The sequence below is a fragment of the Triturus cristatus genome, chromosome 3_2, assembly GCF_964204655.1.
Source record: "Triturus cristatus chromosome 3_2, aTriCri1.1, whole genome shotgun sequence".
Taxonomy (NCBI): domain Eukaryota; kingdom Metazoa; phylum Chordata; class Amphibia; order Caudata; family Salamandridae; genus Triturus; species Triturus cristatus.
Genome location: NC_140584.1, coordinates 602,001,277 through 602,020,012, shown reverse-complemented (window position 1 = coordinate 602,020,012; position 18,736 = coordinate 602,001,277).

Genomic DNA, 18,736 nt, shown 5'->3' with positions numbered 1-18,736 from the left:
TGCAGGAGCAGAAAATATCATAGGGGAGTTTGTGACGGACGTATTGGCTTCCTGGGCGTGTACATGTAAAAGCGGCCCTGCTCCAGTGGGTTCCAGAGACAGCCTACGTTCTGTTAGGGCTATCTCCTGCATTAGGGCTGACTCTGCCCGGGTCAGAAAGGCATCTAAAGGGCCCACCACGCCCTTCCCTGTAAGTGACTTTCTTCTAGCCATAGTATCAAACTCCCAGTTATACACTAGTATGACAGTACCAGGCTACTGAAGCTCACAGCTTAAAATCCCAAACACTTAATAATACACTTAGTACCCGATATGCAGGAAAGAGACACAAGGCAGAAAATGGGTCTAGGCTTCCTCCCACAGATCCAGGAATCCAGAAAGCACCTCTCCACTTCACTCAGCTCTGCAGCGCTCAGATTACACAACCGCTGCCTGCGCGGGTCTCCTCCTCATCCTTATGGTGAAACTCACTTGACAAGGCAGGCAGGGGAGTCCAATGTACCTCTGTGGGGAAATACAAAACTACAAGTCCCAGAACACACCGGGACAATGATCAGGAAAGTGCTAGAAGAGGAGCCGCGATGCCCACTGGTTGCAGGTCTCTGGCCGCCCCACACGATGCTCCACATGATGCCTCCAGACCCCCAATGCCTCAATGCCTCGACTGTTATGCAGCGCCCTGCTCCGGTTAGTAAAGACCACCTAAGTTGAATCCCTGCAGCGCAGGGTCATGTGTCAAGACCTCTTCTGGTGGGAAGTAAACTTGCAGCTCATCCAACAGACCAGCTGACGCCTAAATGCCTTGTGAAGCCTGTGAAGCCTCGTGCAGCCTCTATTTGCACAGTCTCTGTTTCATCTATGCCCTGTTCTTTCAAATGCTGTGGGGAAGCTCCTTCAGACCGGGACCGAGCTGACTGTGCCTCTGCCCTCCGCAACCCCCATAGTCCGCGTCTCTATTCTGCCCACACTGCACAAGATTTGCTGGGCTCCACTCGTTCCTTTATTCTTTCTTTATTTTTGTTATTACCTTTCCTCTCGCCACCACTGCGACTCTGCGGTACACCTGTGGCTCACGTGCAGCTCTCTGGCTCGCCCAGGCTCTCCCGCTCGTTTACCGGAGCGGAGTGGAAACAGATGCAGGGCACCAGTAAACAGGGCACAAGGAACACTGGCCCCACCAGTCCCTGCCTTGCACCCCCACTACAGGAGCTCCCCTTGTCGATGGATGCTGCTGCTCCCACCAATGGAGACGCCGCCGCTACCGCTCCCACTCTGCACAGGTCTATCTCAAAAAGCATTTGGCGACACTATTGTAATTCATTTTAAAAGACCATATATCGTCAGTAGTTTGCTTTCCCGTGTATGTAACCTTTTAGGTGGAGCTAGTGGAATTGCGGCTTTTCCTCTTGGCTTCTATTACAACCCTGCTTCACCCAGTTCTCTTATGCCCTTAAACCTCAAATGACCTTCGTTTAGTATGCCTCTTAGTACAATTCCACTGAATAATCATTTTGTTCCTTTGCAAGATGCAGCTGATATAGATTGACAATTTCAGCCTCCTCCTTATAGCAGCAGTAATTTAGTAACCAGCTCTAACCAGAAAACAGCTCATTCTATCTTTGGAGGTATTCCTTCTCAAGTGTGGACCCAGTAAGGGTAACAAGATGTAATATTGTGGGTTATGCTGCGAATTTAGAGTCTAGAGCTTGGTTATCCTTCATAGAGAAATTTGATATTAGTTTGTTACAAGAAACCTGGGAGGTGCCTGAGATTCAGCATAATAGATACTGTTGTTATTCTATTGCTGCTCAACCTTCCATATTGGGCAGAGCTAAATAAGGATTATTAAATTAGCTAAAGCAATCATTAAATTTTCACGTCACTCCTGTAGCTGTAGACAGTAATGTAATACAGGCATTAGCAGTCACCTGTTGTAACAATTTTAACCTATGTCTATTTAATTTTTATTTTGATGAATTTTCTTATTCTAATAATGCCAATTTTAAAAGTCTATTTGAAATGGTGGATACTATCTTAAAGCAGCACAGGGGGTTGCTGCAATTCACTAATCTATTTTTATATTGGGATTTTAATGCTGTCTTAAATGTTAGCACAGTAATAAGGCTAATAGTGTTTTATTTAATACCATTTCATGCTTTAATCTCAGAAGCTAAGAGCTAGGGAAATTAATTCTTGAGCAATATCTGGTAAATATGCATGAACTACACCCAACCCAGACTTCCATCACCCTCACCTTTTTTGGCAGGGGATGTGCATCTTCTATTGAATAATTTCTTTTGTCTACATCACTATTCAATTTTGTTTCTAACTATGAAATTGTCAATCTGTGTATGAGAGATCATGACCCTTTTACAGTGTCCATTGATCTTGCCGTTTTTTAGCCCGCAATCTGGAATCAAGAATTGGTATGCACACTAAAGACAGCAATCTGTGCTTGGTTTGGAAATTACCCGAGTCCTTAATCTCTTTAGTTAAAATTAATTAAGGATAATTCTGCAGCCTTTGAAACTTGTCTAACAGAAGAAGGGGAGAGTTGTGCTATAGTTGAGTCTTTCAATGAGATATGTGTGTATGAAAAAAAAGTGATTTCTGCCCTTAATCCCTACAGCCAATTCCCAAAGAGGTTTGATTCGGCATGTTTTCTGGCTAATCGTAATCTGAGAAATGCATTGGGTATGAAATCAGGAACAAGGAGACAGTGAGAAGCTGCAGGGCTCATTTTAGGCATACCAACAAGCAGAGAAAGAATGAGATCAGGACTCATAATCTTAAGTGTATACTGAAAGCTAACAAATGGAGAGCGTCCACAACATTTTGGCTTAAGGTTAGTCGCACCGGAACCAGTAATAGAAATATGACATAATTTAGCTTATACAGCTCAGCAGAAGACTAGACCTCTCATTTTTTGAGTATCGATTGCATCAGAAGCAGGGAAGCTCTTTATATGAGCCTTCCCACTGCTGGAGCCTCAAGTGTTAATCTTCTGATGGATTTGGATGAAGTAATCACAGCCTTTCAGGAATCTCCCCAAAATAAAGCCCCTGTACCGGATGGAGTTCAAATTGACCTGTTCAAGGGTAAATATGATATTTGGGCTCTGTTGCTCACCAATATTTGTAACTATTTAACCCTTGCTTCCCTGCCACTGCCCTTGATCCTCCTCTTTGACTCCTTGATAATGCACATTTTTAAGAAGGTGGGCCATTCAGACCCTCGCTGTCTCCCTTATCGATTCGACAGCTACATTTCTGGGGAGAGTGATCTTTAACCAAATCCGATCATGGGTTAACTACCACAATATATTACGTTTTTCTTAGTATGAGTTATGGGAACATCTTTGCACGGTGGAGCAGTGTCTGAATCACCAACCTTTTATTGCCAGAGCAAGCTCCTGTGCCCCTCGCCCCCCGTTATAGTTAGTTGAGATAACTATAACTCACGCGCCCGCATTCCTCTGCTCATGACGTCACATATTACATCACTCATGACATGGTCAGTGGCATCACTCATGACATCACTGATGACATCATCCTTGTGATAGAGTGGCGGTCACGCGAGTTATAGTTATCTCAACTAACTATAACGGGGGAATTTCATTGGTTTTTTACGAGTGAAATGTCCACCTAACTATAACATGTGTGAAACCTATGCATTTTAAAGTGAATTTGCAAGGTTTTTTGAATGCTAAATCCTAACTATAACGTGTGTGAAACCTATGGTTTTTTCAGTGAATTTGAACGTTTTTTTAAATGCTAAATTATGTATTGATTATTATATTTTTTATATATTTATTTTACAGTAAACTACGTATTACATTTATTTATTTATTTTTTTTAATGGGTTTTCACGGTGCGCGCACCCCGCGATTTTTTTTAAAAAAATTAAAATGTTTTTTTCTGCCTTCGGGGTCCTTTAGGGACCCCCTGACAAAGGCTATGGGGTCAGGAACTCTTTACCCCGCCCCCTTTTCACGTTCGCCACCTTCCTTTTTCACTATCGCACTCAAAACAAACAAAATGGCGGCCGACACTTCCTGATTTCGACCGATTCGAACGTTGACTGACATGTAACCACCAATCAGAATTACGCTCGCGCACGTTAGGGTGCGCGTACGGTGCGCGGCTATAGATATTTATGTACTTTAACAGCAATTTTCTCAGGAACTACTGAACAGATTGACTCCATATATGCAAAAGGCACATCCCTGACCTGAGAACTACCTCTTTGCCAAATTTCAAGTAATTCTGTTCAGCCGTTCGGGCTGTACCTTCGACTAAAGGTCCTATGGGAAAATGCATGGGGAAAATGCGTTTTGGGACCCCCTTTTTTCTCGCCTCCGCTTGATGAATCCCCCCGAGACTTTCAGGGTAGGAGCTGAGCGGAGCGCCCCATTAGTTTTGAAAATTTCGCGAGGATTCGTCAACCGGCGCCAAAGTTATTCAAAATAGAATTTTGAGATTTCCTATGGAAACACGCTCCTAACTATAACTATCTACTGGCGACCGCCAGTAGATAATATATAGTACTGCAATATTGTGATGGTTGTTATTGTATGGTGCAAACTTTCAATAAAAAATATATATTTAAAAAAAACATTATTATCACAACTTTATGACTGTTAGATCTGACATTCTTGATATAGTCTTCCCCCAACTCCTCCTGTTTTTACTGGCCCTAGGGGTCTGAACACTTTACCACTGCTAACCAGTGCTAAAGTGGTTGCACCCTCTCCTGACAACATGGTAATATTGGCTTCCACCCAATTGGAACATTTAATTTACTTGCACTTCCCTGGGAAAGTTGTACTACAGGTAGCCAGGGTCTGTAAATTAAATGCCTGCATCATTTGTTGTGCCACCCACTTAAGTAGCCCTTTAAACATGTCTCTGGTCTGCCATTGCAGCCTGTGTGCACATTTTAAACTACCATTTAAAGCCTAAACTTTCCCTTTTAATGCAGGTAAGTCACCGGCAGGGTAGGCCCTAAAAAACCCTAAGGGCAGAGTGTAGTGCATTTGCAAAGCTGGACATGTACTTTTGACTTTCAGATGTCTTGGTAGTGAAAAACTTTTCCATTCGATTTACACCGCTACAAGGCCTCCCTCTCCTGTAGGATAACATTAGGTTACCTTATTAAATTTAATAAGTGATTAATTTTAATTGGGAGCAGGTAGGAGTATTGAGTTTCGTCTCAAATCAATTGTTATTTAAAACCCTCTTTAATGCCAAAGTTGGATTTTAAGTCATAATTCTGAAGATGGCACATTTAGAAAATTGGGATGTTCTTGTCTCAACCATTTGGTGCCTGCAGTCTCTATCCTGGGTCACGTGACTAGGTGTAGTTAGCAGTTGGTCTTTGTGTATTACTCCAAGACAGTGAGACAAAGGGGGATAGGTGTCTGTAGGATGAACCATCTCTGACTTGATAGGCAATGGGACTGTCACTGGCCACACTTGCACATCACAAAGACTCTGCCTCATCCCACTCACTAAGGGTTTCACTCTAGTCTTTTGTGCCCCCAGATAAGTTGGGCCGGCGCATCGTAGCAGGGAATACCAGACACCTCTGTAGGGAAAGGGCTCTAGAAGCTTCTCCCACTTCAAAGTGGGCACCAGGTATCAATAGTGGACCCTGCTCAGACCCAGCTTCTCAGTCTGTGGAAGACTCAGAAAAAGGACTGCTACTCTAGTGCCGTGCTGCGTGATTGAGAAGGACTGGACATGCATCTTGAACTAAAGACCACCAGAGTGAGTCCAAGTGCTAGTTGGCTGGCCTCATGATCCAAGCCTCAGGGAGAGAAAAGGCTCCAGCCTTCTTGAACTCTTTACCTGGACTCTGGCTACTGTGAGTTCTGCCCCCGAAGTGGTTTCACCACAGTCCTGGACCCTTGAAAATGGGTGTGAAGGTACTCTGCCAGTTCAGCTGTGGTTCTAGCAAAACTGCCACAGCACACTGCATCGGCTCGCAGCTCGTCATCGGAACCACCACTGCGTGATGGATCACTGACACAGGACCTTTCATCTCCTTGGAATACTGTGCGACGCATCCTTGATGCAGGACCTCTCATCACAGCCCCGCAGCTCCTCGGAACCGCCGCTGCATGGGGTATCCTCAATTTATCCTTGATGCAGGATGTCATACCACAGGCCTGCATCTCCTCAGAACTGCCGTTGCGCAATGCATCTTCAATACAAGGCCTCACATTGCATCTAAGCAGCCCCTCAGAACTGCTGCTACATGAAACATCCTTGACACAGGACGTCGCAACGCTACGCAACCAGGATTTAAGGTACTTGTTCGCAAGTCCTGACTTGGTACCTGTATCTGGTCCACACACCATCGTGGTTGGCCTGAGCTTGTGACTTTGTCCCAGTGAGTGCGACCACTTTGTGCATTTAAGCACTATCTTTATCTAAATCTTTAAGATTGCGTATCTCTGTTTCTACTGGTTGGACTTTGGTCGTATTGGTGTCAAATAATTTATTTAAATGTACTCTATTTTTGTAAATTGGTGTAGGATTTTTCTGGTGTTTTGTTTTCACTTTATTACTGTGTGTGTGTTGCAAAAATGCTTTACCTTTTGCCTCTAAGGTTAGCCTGACTGTCTTTGTGCCAAGCTACCAGAGGATTGAGCACAGGTTAATTTGAGATTTGCCTGTGCTCTAACCTGACAGCAATTGATGCTAGTGCTTGAGTAGTGTTTCACCCCTTAAAAAATAACCCAGTTTACTACAATGATGCATTGCCAAAGCAGAAGAACATGCTGGAAAGCTGTTTTTAATGGAAATCCATTTATTCCCTTGTTGCAAGTTTAGCAACGCAAGTTTTCATACCCTAAGGAATGTATTTCTGGTCCTTGCACTGCTCCCACCAGAATCAAGATTGGTGTTTCAATTAGGCGAAGTAGTGGACAAACTCTGGGCTCACTGGATGACCCAGGCAAATCAATTACCTGACTTAATTTCTCTAACACATTTCTGTAATTGGTAAGCATGATCAGAGAATCCAACTTCAAGAAATACAAACTCGACAGAAGGGTAAGCAAGAGGAGAATAAGGCAAAACAAGAGAGTGAGAACGGGAACTGAACAGTGTGAAAACAACAAAAGTGAAGGAACGAGTCATGCCGGGTCCGAAATTATGCAAATAATCAGGAGTCAGACCAACAGCCTGTGCAAGGTAAGTGAGCTCAGTGTGATTCAGGCCTAAAAGGGGGATGTTGGCGAAAACTGCAAGTTTGACTCATGGAATGTAGCTTTACGTGTGAAACTGTCATTTCCATTTACTGGTGTGCCATCTCTTCCAAGTTTGCTTTCTCTTGTGCCCTGAACTAACGTCGATGCCTCTGCGAATCGGTTATGTCATGCCAGTACGCCCTATCATTAGCAGTCGGACTCTATAAATAATAAATAAATAAATAAATAAATAGCATCCATTACTGACTGCAACTTAGAATCCATTGTGTGGATGTAATATCATGCATGCTCAAATATCTTGACATTGACGTTTCATGCTTCAAGAGACCTTATGCTCAAATATAGACGGTCCCCCATATTCTGTCTGTCCTCAGGACAACTTGGGAGAAATGGGTGATAACCCAAAGGTATGAGCATCTAATTCAGTAAGGTGTGAGGGGTGATAATCATGTGTACCACTCAGAGGGTATTGAAATGGACAAGTTCCAGTCAAAAAGGCAAGTTTCCTTTTCAGTTGTAGAAAAGGGGCGATTAGCTTTTGATGGCCTTCGTTTTTAACAAGTAATGACAGAGTTGATAAAGCAGAGGGAGACTGTAGAGATCAAAGACTATAGGTGGTGGCTGGTGTTTATACAATTTCTAGATAATGGCCTTCGCAACAAACTGTACAAGGTTCATTACCACACTAGAATGTTAAGTATTTTTCAATTTCGCTCCACGGGAGGCATGCTGCACAAGGCATTCGGTAATCTCGGTACCTACTGTAATTCAAGAAGCAGGAGGAAGGTCTCCCTGCCTCTCTGCACTGTAGGTCCACCGCATATAGAACAGTCAAGACAGTCCAGACTCAAGAGCATTATAACCTTGAGTCAGTGCAGGCAACATGGTCCAGACGTGCGTATGTCTTGACATCCTGCTCTGCCGAATGCAGAATTGCCAGGCAGAATCTCTTTTTTCAGAAAATTAGCCTTCACTTATGAGTCAGGCAGCATACCGTGAAAATGATTATTTTATGAATCAAGAGCCAATGGAGTGCTTGCAGAAGAGGGGCAGATGCTGTCCTGGCTGGAAAAATTGTTATTGAGACGGGCTGTCGTATTTTGAACAACTTGCAGTTTCTTTAAGACAGTGTCATACATTTAGAAGCCAATAAAGCATTACAATAGTCCAAGCATCTGATGACTAAAGCTTGGAATAATGTTTTCCTCACTGCAAGCGCTAGGATGAGAAAGACTCTTCCTAGTAAACGCAAGATATGAAAGGATGCGCAGGTGGTGACACCAATCTGTTCTTTCATCGTGAAAGTTTGGTCAAGGCAAAAGCCCTTGTTTTTTACAACCAGTTTAGGAGTTGGTGCTTGGCCGAGTTCAAAGGCCACCAGTCAGGAGACCAAAATTGTTGCGCCTTACCAAACAGCATGATTTCAGTTTTGTTGGTATTTAACTGAAGACAGTTCTCTGTCATCCAATTTGCAATGGAAGAAAAGCGTCTTAGCGTTGCTCGTGTCCTGGTCAAGGGTAAAGATTAGCTGCCTAGCATAAGCATAGGACAGTGGTTGGAATCTAAACTTTTTAACAAGGTTGGCAAGGGGGTCACATAGATATTAAAAAGTGTAGGGCTCAAACAAGAGCCCTGTGGTTCCCCCTTATCAAGTTTCAGGTTGCAATATTTATAAGGACCCAGACGATGGTCTAGGTTCGATTGGTTAAGAAGTCTGTGAACCAAGATAATGCTGTGCCTTGGATTCCAACTTCCTGAAGTCTTTGCGGCAATCTGAAATGAGAGACAGTATTGAATGCTGCAGAGAGGTCCAACAGCACAAGCAATGAAGGAATGTTATTGTCAAGGAAACACCTGATTAGGTCGGTCACCGCGACTAATGTCTCGGTGCTGTGCATGGGTCCAAAACCTGATTGAGACGGGTCCAACAGCTTGTTAGCTGCAAGATGTTCCATGAGTTGGGTGTTAATTTGACCTTCCAACAGCCTACCTAATAGAGGAAGAAGAGGAATGGGAAGATAGTTGATAAGGTCCATTGGTGACAAATTGATCTTTTTTTAATATGGGTAACTAGTGCTGCTTTCCAGGCAGAGGGAAAATTCCCAGTAGAGATAGAAAAGTTAAATAATGAGCAGACAGCGGGGGCAAGCTGTACAGATAAAGATGTAGCTATGCGGGGTGGGCAAATATCAGACGGGAGCCCGATTGAGCAGTAGCCAGTAACATCTGAACAATGTCCAACAAAATTGGTTTAAATTTGCTTAAGATGGGTCCATTGGGGATGGGGGGGAGCAAGAATTAACTTGATCACTGTCTTATTTCAGGGAAGTTCCGATAAATTTCGTTCGTCTTTCCTCCAAAGTGATTTGCAAAGAATAACATAGAGCTTGTGAGAATACCTCGTCTCCTGAAAAACAGCCTGGCAGGTTAAGAAATGCATTCAGAACTTCAAAGAGCACTTTGGAAGACTTGTCTGCCTGATTGATAATGACAGTAACGTTTGGAATGACTCACCACAACAGGAACCCAAGAAAACGATTATAGGTGTCTGAAGGCACCTGTGCTCGTTTGTTCTGTACCCATCTACATCCATTCTGTTGCCTCTAATTCTGCTTTGACAATTTCGCTGTAGGAAATGTGCAACTAATGCACATCAATCCTCCTTGTAGATGGCATAGACCTCTACGCCTGTATAAGGGCAGTTGCACTGTACGCAGACCGTACAAATCTACAAGCATCCCCACAGCAGATCCCCATTAATTACGGAGTGCATGATATAGATAACATGTCAGACAAGCAGGAATCCCTGGTGGCCAGAAGCGCGTCGTGTGTACTTTTTGCCCATTGGGGAAAAAGGTCTGTACGAGAGGAAGGTGACATGTCCTGATGACCGAGGCGGAGGAGGCTTGGAAGCTGAAAGCCTTCCCCTTGATAGATCTGCAATGTTTTCCTCGTTGCCTTGTAATTTATTGGCGTTACTACAGGAGGCGGCTCTGCTGTGTCCTGTTTCACTCTCTGATTCACGACTTGAGTTATCTTCATTAGTGAGGCAACTTGCTACACATTTTTCACGAGCTGCTAATCAATTTTAATCCATTTGCGCTCGGAATGAATTGAAACTTCTGCTAGAGTGAAAAAAAAGGTTAATCAATTCTTTGAGCGCTGGCCAGTTTCGCGCCGCACACATCTTTAGTGCCTTAAACGGCCTCGGAGGCAGATGCAGCCCGGTGCAGATCTGCCTCTCAGATACAAACATGGCGGATAGGAGAGGAGATAGATCGAGCCAGGACTGGCAACAATAACATCTATCAAAATATGCTTGGAATGTTTACTTTCTTTGTGGACATCCTGTTAACGCTCTTGTTGCCAGTCATTACATTTTGTGGAATGCTTTATATGCTCGGATTGGATATTATAAAAGGTACTTCCGCGGCTGAAAAAGGACTATGGTTTTTCCCTCTTTATTCACGGCATTTACTCACACCATCTTTGCCAGGGCACTGTACAATTAAAGGATGTATGTCGAAGTGAAATGATGGATGTCAGTGGCCTAATATTAAAGGCAGAAAGGGGAACAGCAAGGAGAGGCTTGGAAAATGCAAAAGATTTGCGGTGACTATTGAAAAAGTGTGCATTTTGTGAAAAATGAATATCAAAGAAATATGGCGATTTCAAAGTTTACTGCAAATGAATAAATGAGTGAAAACATGAGGTGCATGAGGAGAAGGGCAGATGCAAAGAGGGAATGGGGTTTGGGCAATGGATGGGATAAGAAATGGCAAGATGGCACAGCTAAGGCTGAGCCAAAGTGTTAGAAGAATTAAACAATGTATTAGAAACATAAATGGAAATACGGGAGCCTGTGCAAAAAAGTACTTGAAGCCCTCTTACCAGTCAATCATTACGTGCATCTGTGGGTTTCTCCCTCACTTCTCCAAATTTTACGTGTCATGGAGCCATCAGAGCAGTGTGATGACCTCCAACAGGAGACAGTTAGAGGATGTTGACTTTGTCATCTATTTATATCTCAAATTGTGTGAGTGATTGACATTTATGATACCTAAGCTCGAGAAATGTCTAAATCAGCAGAATCCTTTAGCAAACAAGCACTAATGACAGGGAGGACCACATCTCCTTAGAAATTCAACACCCATGCATCTTTCCCAGCAAACACAGGACAGTATGATCAATGCAAACCACCATTGATTGTCTATTCCTTAAACCCTCAAGAGACATACCTAACAACCCACTACCAAGAAATAATCCCATATTAAAAGGCTGGCAGGTTCAGTGATGTTCAGTATCTATGTGGGTGAGAACAAACGGTGTTGACACCAATGGGGGGTTAGGTGGAGCAACCAAAAATGCAACAACTTATATCACCGGTCCACATTTATATCATACATTTCAGCTTTTCGTTCTTCTCTTTGTACTTTCTCAGATTGCATCCTCCCTCAAACTTAAAAAAACCTGCATGGAAATAACCTGATTTATAGCTAAGGATAATTCTCTCTCTGCCTTCCCATTTGAATAATACTCTCTTTAAACTCCGCCCTTTGCGTGCCTTAGCATCTTTGAGTGTTTACCCTATTCTTGCACATGCCTGCTACCTTACTTTCTACTAATTCCCAGTAAAATAACCATACCACTGCTTACACAGTTTGACATTCCGTCTGATTAACCATTCCTGCAACACCAAAATCTGTCTACTCACCTTGCACCCATAAATCATAACGTCTCATTCTGTTTATCTTCTCCTTGCTGTGTCGGCATGAGAGACACTACAAGTTGCCAAAATCTAAGCTATACATTTGTGCACCGATATTTCAATCTTCAGAGTAGTGTAGTCCCTGTAGCTTTGGTGCTCCCCAATTGGAACTGCCACTTTAGTCAAAACAAGTATGTAAATTACTTCTGAAAATATCTTTTTTTACTGCTTTATTTAAGTATTAAATGTCAAAACACAGAATAGTCTCTCAGTAAATTAACAGCAAAGCTGATAAATCCAAAGTAAATAACTCAGTACAGTTCAGTATGAAAACGTGCATAGGTTTTCCTTCTCAAATAGGAAGTAGGTGTTCTCTCTTGTGAGAGAAATGCACTCTCTTATATAGGACTTTAGAGAATGTGGTTCATACATTTGGTGGGACTATATGATCCATTAAGTTTAAACAGATAGAAAACAGTTAAAAGGAAACAGTTCTACATAGACTACATTCAGAGATTTTCCCACTACCAATACACTATGGTTCGATCATCCTCACAGTTTTGACAATACAGTTTAGCTGATATAATGTTAACTGAACCAGGATGAGCAAGATTTGTTCTTGACCTAGTAAATTCAGGAAATTTTCTTTTGGAACACTTTCTGCTTGCATTTGTGAAACTAGTAAAGTTTATTTTAGAACCAGAATGGACAATATCATCACTGGATGATGTTTAAGCAAGATGGAAGACGATGTAGACACGGTTCAGCATGAGCATTAATTTTAAATATAGCACATTGTTTATCTAACAGAAATCAGTGCTCCCACTTAACCCCTCGGATGATTCCATCATCAGTTCATTTCTTTATTACAGTATATATTCATTAACTTTGGATCCTTCGGTTTGGTCTCTTCGAAATCCTTCATGCTATATTAAAGTTCACTTTGCATCGCCTCGACTTTGACATCTAGTCTCTTTCATTGTCTTTCTCTTGTTGCTGACATCTTCTTATACCCACAAGTAATTTCCTTTGATGGTGAAATTCCTTTGCAACATTTCAAGAAAATAAGCACACATGCAAAGCCAAAAGTCTAACTTAGACCAAAAGTCTAACTTTACTACTCGTAAATGCCCTTTGTGAATACCGAAAGTCGTAAAGTTAGACTTTCGTCTCTGATTACTTCTGTGAATCGGGCCGTTGCTGTTTGGCTGTTACAGAAGTCTCCCAGGTGCCCGTCGCAGTCTGGATCCCCGGGCGATGGATGCAGGCTTGTTGCTGCCAGAGCTTTCGCGCCACAAGGGTTCCCACTTTATAACCACCCTCATAATATTTTTGCTTAAGTGCAAGCAGGGATTGCTCTGCCTTGTTTGTACAATGTGCTGACCACTCAATGAGACCAAACACCGTTTGTTGTGCTGGAACGGGGCTGAGTGATTAAGACTTTCCAGGTCCTTGTTTTCAGCTGCAAGGCCTGTCTCGACCAGCTTGCCCTCCTGTGTCCGCGCAATAGATATAGTAGTTATAGTGCCTCTAATGGTGGCTTTAAACCCATCCCAGAGTGTATGCACAAAGATATCTGGGTGTGTATTGGACTCGAAATAGTTAACTTTCTCATTTTGGATGTCATCAACATCTACAAGGTGACATAGGAGCTATGGGGGATGGAGGCAACGCAGGCAAGATCGAGTTGTCTCTCCCATTCTAGACCAAGTGAATTCTAAGTGCGCATGATCGAAGATCAAAATATCTGATATGAGGGTGGTGGCAAGGTCTCGCAGTAGGGAACGGTTGAGAAAGAAGTAGTCGATACGTGAATATGACTGGTGGACATGGGTGAAGAATGAAAAATCCAGGTGTCTGGGTGGAGATATCGGCATGTGTCGACCAAGCCCGGGTCTGTAATATTGCATTTGAGGGCTGCAGACATAGCCCCAGTTTCCTGGAAGGAGGCAGTGCTGCAGTCGAAGTCAGGGTCTCAAACCAGGTTGCAGTCCCTCCTCATTACCATGTCCCAACATCCCATAACAAATTTTCTTTGAGCAAATTCCTGAGATAAATATCTTGTGCTTGGTTGGGAGCATATACGTTTAAGAGAGTGAGGGGTAATGAACAGTGTTGAAAAGTTAGCTTCAAGAAACGACTCTCCCCATCCTAGACCACCCGCAGAATCTTGGAACAGAAGGTGGTCTTGCAGAGAATCGCAACCCCAGCTGTCTTAGTGGAAGCGTAAGCCCAGTGACGAGTGGAGTATGCAGGGTGTGCCATGAGAGGAGTGTTGTGTTTTAGGAGGTGAGTTTCTTACAAGAAAATAACATTGGTGTTCTGTTGGAGGAGGTATTGCCACACCTGTATTCTCTTGTTGGGCGCGCTGTCCCCGCACACTGAGGGTGAGAAATTTAACACCGGAGATAGCGGTCATGAGGAAATACTATGAAATACGTCAGTGTGGCGAATGCAAGGAGGTGATATGAGAAAGACCAGAGACCGTGAAAATGGTAGCGGGCAGGGGAATCTGGCAAGCAATCTCTTGGCAACCTACCATCATTGTGGAGAGCAGGAAGGGATCGAGAGGGAAGGCTAGGTCAGCGGAAGTCACCTTCAGCAAAAGGAAAAAGGTAAAAGGCACAAGCAGTGGATTGGGTACAAAGGAAAGGGGGAGGGGTGGTCCCCTGGGGTGCCGGACAACCTAGAAAATAAAAAATGCATGTTAATATGAACATTAAACAAAGGCCAACAGGGCCTAAACAGTTGACACAGGACTTGGCAGGGCCAGCGCATGACTATACCAGCCATACAGGGGAAACCACTCCCCAAAGGTCTGGGTCTGTTGGACGGTTCGGTGGTAACTGCAGACTCAAAGCCGTCCAGACCCCCTGGGCCTACAACTGTCAGGGCCAGCAATAGTTTGCAAATTCTTACTGGCAGGGTCAGTGTCCATGGGGATGATATGAGAGAAGTGACGAGGTACAGTGAGTTTCATGTATTGCATGGCCAGGGATAAGCCAACCATGTCCTGCCTCTGGACTCTTGGAAGGAGCGGCAGAACAGTCCAGCAGAGATGTTCTCACTGGGCAAGAGGTCATCCAATATGGGGACACACTGGTGATTAGCATCTGCCCTCTGCGTAGAGTATTGTTGGAGGTCTCAGAGGCCTAGACTGAACCTGATGTCGAAGGGTGAGGTGTGGAGGATGTCCCTATATTGCGGAGGTGCAGAATAATGTCTTTCTTGGTTTCGCAGGACAGGAGGTTACTGTTGCATTTAGAAGCATTCCTGGAAGCCACTGTGGCCCATGAGTGGCGCAGAGCTGCATGAGCTGGGAAATCGGGCAGAAGGGGGATGCCCCCCAAAGTCATTGATATATTCAGAAGGCACTGGGCTTCTTTCAGCACCAAATGTTCCTATGCTTGCCTTTTCATTCAAAGATGATGGCGAAGGAATGTCCCCACTGGTAGCAATGTTGAGGTCCTGAAGCTTCTTAATGAATGGCCGAAAGTCTCTGCCGTGTCGTTAGGTGGTGGGTGCAAGATCCTAAAATAGCTGAATGGTATGCCCCTTGAATACCAGATCTGCCTTCTTCCTGGAGGCTTGCAGAATTGTCTCTTTCTCAACAACAAAAGTGCACCCATGTGAGGATGTCGGGGGTAAATCGGGGCGTCCCAGGACGGCTGCCACCCAATGTGCTTCATCAAGCATTGGAGGACAGGCATCTTGATCCCCCCCACTTGGTGTGCAAGAGGTCAGCTGTAAAAGCCGTGGTGTCAGAGCCCTCCATGCCTTTCGCGACACCTCTGATGTGGATATTGTTCCTCCGACTGCGGTTTTCAATGTCTTCATGTTTCAGCTGGAGATTAATTTGTTGTTCTTCTATGGTCACCTCCAGATGTTCTGTGCGAGAGCCCAGCTAAGTTTCAGGTTGTTCACTTGTTCACTGATCCCATCAACATCACGTTTGATTTCATGAATGCATGATTTGAAGACTTAAGACTTAAGGGACCCAATCTCTGCTCTGGGTTTTTGTAGAAAATTGTCCATATAGGCTTGGGTGAGGAGTTCAGGTGTTGCTGCTTACGAGGGGGGCCCGCTGAGGAGGGATCCATATTTGGCACAGATGCTTTGTGCCACAAGGAGGTGACAGGTATGTATTTAGCCGTGGCACCAGACATGACCCTAGTGAATCTGCCCCTGGGCATAACAGGGTACCAGTAGTGAGTCAGGGGCCGCCACCGCATCAGACCGGGGGACCCAACTGTGTGGTTCTAGGCAAGAGTTACACCGAAGGTGGAATGTGGTGCAAAAGAGGTTATAGGCATGGATAGTAGAGTGTTAATGGTGGCCCCCTCGGGCGTGCTGAGATTATGTTCTTGTTTTGGGAGGCCAGCTGGAATAGTCCATGGGTGTTAGGGATGAGCACCCCAGGTGTCACGGGCCAGGTGTTTGCAGGGGTGATCCCAGGCACCCTCTGTGAGATGAGGTGAGGTGCGCATCCAGGTCAGGTAGTGCAGGGCAGGGGGCACACAGGTGTTCACCCTTCCAGTCCTCAGACTGTAGGTAATGGCTCCAGCAGATGCTGGGATTTACCGTCTCAACAGACCATGGGGTCTCCACAAGCTAGGCATGGGCCCTGGTCAGCAGTACGGGTCCCAGTAGCAAGATGTAACTCTTTACACTATTGAGGATCGAGGCAGCAATAGGATGTCCAAGAGGCACCCCTGCCAGGGCCGCAGGGTGCAGTCTCTACAACAAGCCCCCACCAAGCAGTCCAACAGGTGAGGGCCGCCTGGATATGTACATGGATTATTGTAGGGGGTAAAGGTAGCAGAAGTACACCAGCTGGGGCCAAGGTCTTCCACCCCCAACTGCCTCTCACCTCGTTCATGCTCACCATGCGAGGCCTGCAGTGTGATCCAAAGTCATCCGTTGGGCCCCAGCCCTAGAGCCTTGTCCCAGGCCATCGGCTGTTTGCCAACAGCAGGGAGTGATGCAGCAGGTCACCAGCAGTCAGTAGCAGGGCCCACTGGTATAGACCATGATACAGCTCACACCTCTCCTGATGCCAGGCGGGATTGCAACCGGGCTGATGAGGTCCCCAACAAACCAGCACGGCATCCCTGCCGGCCGCCTCCCACAAGGGTCACACAACCCACCAGTCCACCCTCCAGGGGCCGCTGTGTCAATGCGCGATGTGGGGGAGGGCTGTCTCTTGTAGGGGCAGTCGTCCGCCGGGCAGGATCACAAGTGCGGGCAGGATTTGTTGCAGGGTCCCAGGCTGGGTGCCTCTCCTCAGTCGCTAGGTCTGCCTCATGTCGGGGTCCCCTCTCAGAACTCCCCCGGCCCCTATCTACAATCAGAGACTTCGGGAGCAGGGAGGTGTCAGTTGCTTAGGGCTCATGCATCCCAGATCTGTGGACCACCCAGGTCACCATTTCAGGCTCTGCGGTCACGATCCTACCCTTCGCGGCAGCTGCGGTCTGAGCAAATGGGCCCCCGGACTCCCATGCAAGATGGCGGCGTCACGGCCCCCGGACGAACTGCCAAGCTGCAGTGCCGCTTGCAGTGTCGGGACAGGTCCCAAGGCACCAGCAGAGTCCCCACAGGATATGGGGGTACCAGGGATTCCAGCCTGTCAAATAAAGCTAGTTATTTCACCCTGATGCAGTGGATTGCTGTAGAAATGCCTCATGAGTCCGGAGCTTGGGGAAAGTGTGTCTTACACCATGCTTGGTCAGGCTACGCCCCCAAATTCTGTTTTTAACTGTGATAGAATAATTCTCTAGATAAATCTGTACTCGTTTATTGAGCTAAACATTCTCTGTTGATTATAGTTCCCCTTGGTATGGTTATCTTTGGGCCAGGTTAGAAGAAGTCTTAAGTATAGAAACTGGTAATATGCAGGTGAATGTAAGGTACTTGTTGCTACTGTTACAGGGGACCTTATTTGGCGGTGAGACAGAGGTCCACCAAGGTTCTCAGGGTCGCTGTATTATCAGGCATTACTGGTGCAGTGGCTCTCAGCACTTCCAAAAGTTGTGGCTTTGTATGGGGGCGCTCTAGCACTAAGCAATTTCTTCTATAAGGGCATCTTCTACCTCACTTTCTCTATCTGCTTCTTGCTTGGCTTTTTCTTTAACCTTTTCCTTCTCTTCCTTTTCCAAAAGAAGATATGCAGTTTCAATAACTTCCTCTCTCCATTTCCTCTGCCTTTGCTCATTTTGCTCCTTTTTCCATGAATGAACTCTACTTTGAATCTTGAATTTGAACGTCTTTCTCCTTTTCTCATTCTCAATTTGATCCCAAAGATTTAAAGCCTCAAATTGTGTGGGTCTAGATTGCGTTTTTAACCAATACATTTTTCTTCTCAAATTCTTTGTCCGTGGGTTGTGGAAGGTTCCACTCAGACTAAATCATAATTCTTTATCTGTAGATGTATATTTGTGCCATTGAGAAAGCCAGATGCACGTATGTAGCCCTTTCTATGCTGCAATTTCCCTAACTGGGGTACATTCCAAAGGAAACCTCTCTTCCTTAGTTATGTCTCTTTCTCTTTTTGAGAATGGTTTCTCCATTTTAATTTCAATCACATGTAATCCTAGTTCAAACTTACAACTTTGTTGCACTAACAGTCACTATAACTCATCTACCAATCCCAGCACATATCTGTCAAAGGTCACCCTATCACAGCGCAGCTTCTCTACTCAGCATGGCACAGCAATGATGTAAAACCTCAATCGATCCAATATCTCTGAACTTTACTCTGTTTGCCTGCTCCGACTACATAAAGTATTCTGCAAAGAAAGAATTTCTACTTTGCT